Source organism: Thermobia domestica, chromosome 2, assembly GCF_964235325.1.
Source record: "Thermobia domestica chromosome 2, izTheDome1.hap1.1, whole genome shotgun sequence".
Taxonomy (NCBI): domain Eukaryota; kingdom Metazoa; phylum Arthropoda; class Insecta; order Zygentoma; family Lepismatidae; genus Thermobia; species Thermobia domestica.
In genome coordinates, this window is record NC_137455.1 from 328,598,995 (window position 1) to 328,606,159 (window position 7,165).

A 7,165-nucleotide genomic window follows, 5' to 3' on the forward strand; every position below is an offset into this window, starting at 1 on the left:
ATAAGGTGCCTTCCATTTCAATTCAGGCAGAGCATGTACCATCACCATCTTAGATATTGTTGAAACTTTTTTAATAGCAACTAGACATGTTTTTAAGAGACCCATATTTTTTTGTTTTGTCGAAAAAAATTTTCCCGCCAAGTAATGGGCCATCAAAGAGGGGAGTACAATTTATGAATTGTAGAAGACATGGAAAATAGTCAACTTCGGAGCCTCACCATTCGGCTATGGAGACAGGTAGTTATAATTCTTGTTGTGGTATGTACAGAGGGATATAAATAAACTCTTTTATTATAGTTTGGTTTGCGCATGCGTATCTTTTTGTACATAAATTAACAAATGAACGTCAATTTATCTGAAAAGTCGAAGTTTGCGAATTTTTTTCGAGCACTTCCGGTTCGAATTTTAAAATTTTGTTTTCGCGGTTGGTAAGATCTAGCTACCCGCTTTCCGAAAAAAAATTTGTATCACTATTGTGTGCAACCGTTTTGTCGCAAAAAGTTCGAGAAATTGTAAAATTTTCAAAAATCGCCATTTTTGGGCACCATTTTTTGAAAACACCATCTTTTAACTGAAATTTTGTCAGATGGTTCAACTTTACATGAATAATAAACACACCAAATACCATTCTCGACCAATGTTCATGAATTAACTGCAGCCTTTTAAAGTTAACTTTGATGTCACAGTTAGCCACACTGGGAACAATAAAAGTGCAATGATTTGATGATTTTTGTGGTTCACATTCATTAAATGAAGAATAAAAGGTTTTCTTGACTGTTTTTTTTTTCATTATTTTGATCAAGAAGGCTCTTTGAAATAGTAAAATGAGCCTCCCCCTACTCCTCCGTTTTCTTAAACCGAAATAATCTGAGGTGGAAATTACGATTACGAAACACACAAATTTTAAGTTTACTTGAAATGACCATCCAATAAATTCTGATGATCTACAAAATGCCTGAACTATTACCTCAGTGATGATTTGGAATGTTCCAGACAAAGTCTCAATTAAGTGCAATGTCATTACAGTTATCGCAAAAACAAAAAGTTTAAAAAATCGAAACGTTTTCTTATGCGTTCCAAAGAAATTTACTGACTTTTTAAACAGAACAATCCCAACATAAGAATGGGTCACTCGGAATTTTACAGTATTCGACTAAAGTGGGTCAGTCCGCAACCTGCGAGGAAAGTGTGTATATGTGTGTGTGTGTATTGTGCAAATTTTAAGTTAGCTGCTACTGCGTTGCTACAAATCAAAGGTGCAGCCTGTATTGAAGCTGTCATGAGTGACATATTTCCTTTAGTAGTATGGTCCGTAGAAAATGACAACTGTCTTCAAGAATGTGGTGAATGTCCTGGAGTGGAAGGAATAAGTGTAGAGTCTTTAATTATTGATCCTGATGAAAATGAAAGTGTTACGTATGCCATATGGGAAAACAATAATCTCGTTAAAAAACTGTGCGACTTTCTGTTTTCATATCGTACATTGCTGGTTTAACTGTAAGAATTGTAATTCATGACTACATCAAGAAAATCCAAAGAGAATTAATTGCTACCGAAAAGCACCGTATAAAATTTCAAGATACAAATTCTAATTTACTTCATGTGGACTTCGCTGAAAACTGGACTGTTATTCTGCAAAGTGAAATTCAGAGTTATCACCAGAATATGAAACAACTGACAATTTTGTTGTAATAAACGACGATAAAACACACGATTCGGCTCATGTACTCATAGCCATAGACAAGATTCTAAAAATACTCGAAGAAAAGCGAAAATATATTTTATAGAAAAAGGTTTGAATACGAGAAAATAAGTGTCTACAATTTCCCAAACCGTGTCAGTGATTTCTGATGGTGCTGAATCCCACTTTAAAAATCGCTTTCAGATGTTCGAGATGCAGACAGGTCCGATAAAGCAGTGGTTTTGCAGTGAAACCGGCCATGTAAGGGTTTCTGCGACGGTATTGAGGGGGGAGGTGTAAAGAATGTTGCAACGCGGCATCACCTTAAGCAAAAACAGATACACAGTATTAAAACCGCAGAAGAAAAAAATGAAATGAAATCTTTAAGTTTTACGTCCCACGGTTATGCCGGTTAGGCTAAAGAAGACGGTGATTATGAGAAATGAATGAAATGATGAAATGCAGAAAGTGGGAGGAAACGGGATAACCCCGAGAAAACCCACGAGCACGGTGTTTGTCCACCACAAAAGCCCACACGGCGCGAGCTAGGATCGAACCAGGGACCCCAAGCACCGGAGGTGAACGCTCTACCACTGAGCCACCGCGCCCTCACTAAAACCGCAGAAGAATTCGTGAGTATAGTGCAAGTACAAACTCCGGGTATTACTCTCGTTTTGTTGCCTGGAACTAAATTCGACGACTTCCATAATAAAAAAAGGGAAAGTATGCGACTGGTAACTGGTATTCAACGAAGTCATTTTTGACTTTCGGAAAACGGCGAAGTTTTTATGGCAGTAACGGGTCACCATGAACTAACTTCATGCTTCCCCCAAAATCGAACTTCTGCAATTCAAAGTGTAGATTTAAGAAATCTGCAAAAAGGAACTTTTGTTACATACATATATGTATGATAACCAGTGGTGCGTAGCAGAAATATTATGAACAAATCCTGAATTACATGAAGTTGAAGTGCTGTTTATGCTTTCACATGGACCTTCAGCATTTGTGAGTATCGACAATGTGCTACGCAGGGGCGGACCCAGGACGGACTTCTGAAAAGGGGGGGAGCGGGTAATACTGCTACTTAGAGCTACTTTTAAGAGCTCCAAACTCTGAGATCGGTTTTATTTATATATAAAATAAAAAAAAATTCTTCCCCCTAGATCCACTCCTGGACGAGTTGTGAGCCAACACCTATTGGAGCACCTGCACGGTTACATGCTATTAGTTAAGACACCAAGTAAATGATTGGTCTATGTAAAAAATAAAAAAATAAAAAAAAATCCGTGAAATTTTGTTTCCGAAGACCATTTTAAATAAGTGAACTTGAAATTTGTGCGTTTCGTAATCGTAATTTCCACCTCAGATTATTTCGGTTTAAGAAAACGGAGGAATAGGGGGAGGCTCATTTTACTATTTTAGAGAGCCTTCTTGATCCAAATAATGAAAAAAACAGTCAAGAAAACCTTTTGTTCTTCATTTAATGAATGTGAACCACAAACATCATCAAATCATTGCACTTTTATTGTCCCCAGTGTTGCTAACTGTGACATCAAAGTTAACGAAACTGCGCTAACTTTAAAAGGCTGCAGTTAATTCATGAAGCACATTGGTCGAGAATGGTATTTGGTGTGTTTATTATTCATGTAAAGTTGAACTATCTGACAAAATTTCAGAATTTTAAAAGATGGTGTTTTCGAGAAAATGGCACCCAAAAATGGGGATTTTTGAAAATTTTACAATTTCTCGAATTTTTTGCGACAAAACGGTTGCACACAGAAGCGATACAATTTTTTTTTTCGGAAAGCGGGTAGCTAGGTCTTACCAACCGCGAAAACAGAATGTTAAAATTCGAACCAGAAGTGCTCGAAAAAAATTCGCAAATTCGACTTTTCAGATAAACTGACGTTCATTCGTTAATTTGTGTACAAAAAGATACGCATGCGCAAACCAAACTATAATAAAAGAGAGTTTATTTATATCCCTCTGTACATACCACAACAAGAATTATAACTACCTGTCTCCATAGCCGAATGGTGAGGCTCCGAAGTTGACCATTTTCCATGTCTTCTACAATTCATAAATTGTACTCCCCCGTCTTTGATGGACCATTACTTGGCGGGAAAATTTTTTTCGACAAAACAAAAAAATATGGGTCTCTTAAAAACATGTCTAGTTGCTATTAAAAAAGTTTCAACAATATCTGAGATGGTGATGGTACAATTTTATATATATATATATATTTTTTGCCTGAGTTGAAATGGAAGGCACCATAAAATGTCACCAAAAACATTTTTTAAAAAATAGGGCAGTATTTTGCATTTCATAATCTCTTTGGTTTGGGATAATTTGAAGGGACACTTCAAAAGAAAAAGTTATAGAGTGCTTCTTTAACTTTGAATCATGGGCGCCCGAAGAAAAGTTTCTAGGAGGGGACCCATCTCCCTGTCCCCTCTTCGGGCGCCCATGCTTTGAATTATCTATCTATCTATCTATAGATAGATATACAGGGTGTTAATGAACTATACCGGCAAACTGTAAGAGGTGATTCCTTACTTCAAAATAAGAGAAAAAGTTCATATGGACCTGCGGGGAAAAGTGCATAGTTTCAGAACTAGAGTGTCCAAAATCATGAAAAATCCGAATTTAAACAGGCCCTATTTCGAATTCCAGAAACTGTGGATGGTGGTCCTTGTCAGCGTAAAGGAAGCCACGCATACGCAATCCAAAAATTCATATTTAATTAATTTTCAGTGGGTGTACAGAGTATTCCATATAGGGTGAAATTCTCAGACATGCCATCAGGATTGGTCCAAAGTAGGTAAACAATAATCCTTGATAGCAATGAACACAGAATCCTTTGGCACGATGTCGGAAGTGTTAAGGATCGTCAGCAGAACGGTTTCTCGTACTCGGTAAACGCATGCTGCCATGTTTTCTTTCACGCTTGTAAGTGAAGAAAACGTGAAATGTACTGCGACGAAATACACTGCATCACATTATTCCGAATGCAAAAACACATGGAGCTGCCGGTTCCTAACACTTTCGACTTCCCTCTGAAGCACTGGATGTCCATTGTTGTCAAGGCTTACCTTCTACTTACTTTGGACCCTCTTTGAAATCAGGGTATATCTGAAAACTCTGAGAGCATATCTGAGAATTACACCCTGTAGGGAATACCCTGTATACCTATTAAAAATTGACGAAATATGCACTTTTGGATTGTGTATGCGTGGCTTCCTTTACGCTAATAAGGATGACCACCCACAGTTTCTGGAATTCAAAATTGGGCCTGTTGAAATTTGGCTTTTTCGCGATTTTGGACAGTCCTAGCTCTGAAACTATGCACTTTTCGCCATAGGTCCATATGAACTTTTTCTCATTTTCATGTGAGGAATCACCTCTTACAGTTTGTCGGTATAGTTCATTAACACTGTGTATATATATTTATACATATATATAGTTAGAGGTATGGGGATATGTAAAAGAGCTTCTTATAGCTCCTTATGCAAATGAAGGCGCATTTGCTAGTACTGCGGATTGCCGTCAGACTGCTGCGTCTCGTTCATCCAGTTTACCTTAAACCAGTGTGGTAATTGAAAGGTGGGAAAGGGGGGAATTTCTCAGAGATTTCTGAACATTTCCTCGGAACCTCGTTCCCATTGTGTTTTCTAGGGGGGAACTTGGTAATGACATCCAACCTTCATACTTTATGGAGACGCTATCACACAGAGTATTAAAGCACCTTTATACGCTTAAACTGATTTTTCAAGTCTTCTGTGAGAAAAATACTGTAAACTGAGACATCATTACCTTTTCCATATTGTACAGGCGTATTTTCCTGCGAATAGTAAAGGTTTCTTTTGAAATACGTTGAGAAATTAATACTTAGTCTGCAAGTGTACTCTCCTAGTACAAGTAGGCCTACATTTTAGGCGCACACAAATTTCTCCCTTCCTCGAAATGCTTCAATTTCCACACTGCCTTAAATAATACGTGTTATCGTCATTAATGATCCTAAGTAAATAATTTTAAGATTTTCTAGAATACAAGAATAATTATTCAAATATTTTTATCATTTTGGTCAGTTTTGGTTTTGGGGCATTGCCTTAACTCATATGTACAGCGTGGTCCGGAAGTGGGAATAACCCTAATTGGTGTTTTCTGATGGTTTTAGGTTCTTACCTGGAGATGCTTAATGAGTTGTTCGTGCCTCAACTGGAAGAAAATGGTATCAAAGACACTATTATGATACAGCAGGATGGAGCACCAGCGCACTTCGCGATTCACATGCGCAGTTGCCCGAAAAAGACGTTTCCTGGCCGCAGGTTTGGAAGAGATTGAGCATCTTCACCAGCTCCCTTTCCCTGGCCTCCAAGAAGTCCCGATCGGACGACACCAGACAATGCTCTCTGGGGTTTCATAAAACAAGTAAGAAACACTCGATATCACACAAAGCAAGAATTACGAACAGCTGTGTAACAGCCTTCACCCTCGTGACTCCGAAGCATCTCCGCAAAGATCTGCGAGAACTTGGTGCAGAATTCAGCTGTGTTACGACATAAATGGTGATCATACCGATGTTTATGACTCTTAAGACTTCAAGATAACTGAGTACAGACATTCTACCATAACTAACACTATACTGTTGAATCTAAAGGGGGTGTACGCCCACTTCTAGACCACCCTATACATCTTGCAATTCTTTAAGTGAATACTGGCATTCATATATTAGAAACAATTCTTTATATAATCGGTCTATCTACAGATCCTTCATCTGGGTTTCTCTGAAAACGTGATGTGGCTTCTTTTGGTTTTGTATTTCAAGTGCAACAAGGGCACTCACATTTAACAGACGGACTTTTACTCTTTCCGCCATTTATCATTCAGTTCTTTACAAGTTTATAATAATTTTTTCTTAATTTTTAATGCTACTATCATACGAATTTTCTTCTTGCGATGCAACTATGTTTTAGAATTGATTATTATTGTGTTTCCACAAATAAATCAATTTGTTTTAAAGTCAAATTTCTCTCCGAAACTTCGGAGAGGTGATGATCTTGAAGTAAGAGTTGCATCCGGATTTTGTGATAACGCTCTTGTAAGTTTGAAATTACAGGCCGCGTATAATTTTACCTACACGATTTCAGTACTCGAAAACTTGTTTTTCGTTCCATTTCTCACACACACCATGCTTCCGTATTACACTGGCCTCAATAATTGTCTTCAATCCTCTCGTAATAACAACAGTATCTTCTTCAAGGTTATTACTGTTGCAAAGGACACAAACCAAATTACAACCATCCATTTTATTGTTCGTAACATTTCAGGTTTATGGAAAAAAAAAAAAAACGGAAATATACGAAGAGCAAATTAAAAATCACGGAATGAAGCGGTCGAGCCTGAAATAATCGTGAATCGTAAATTATAGTATTTTAAGAAATATAAGGGCCAAAATGTTACTAAACACAATTCATCGCATTC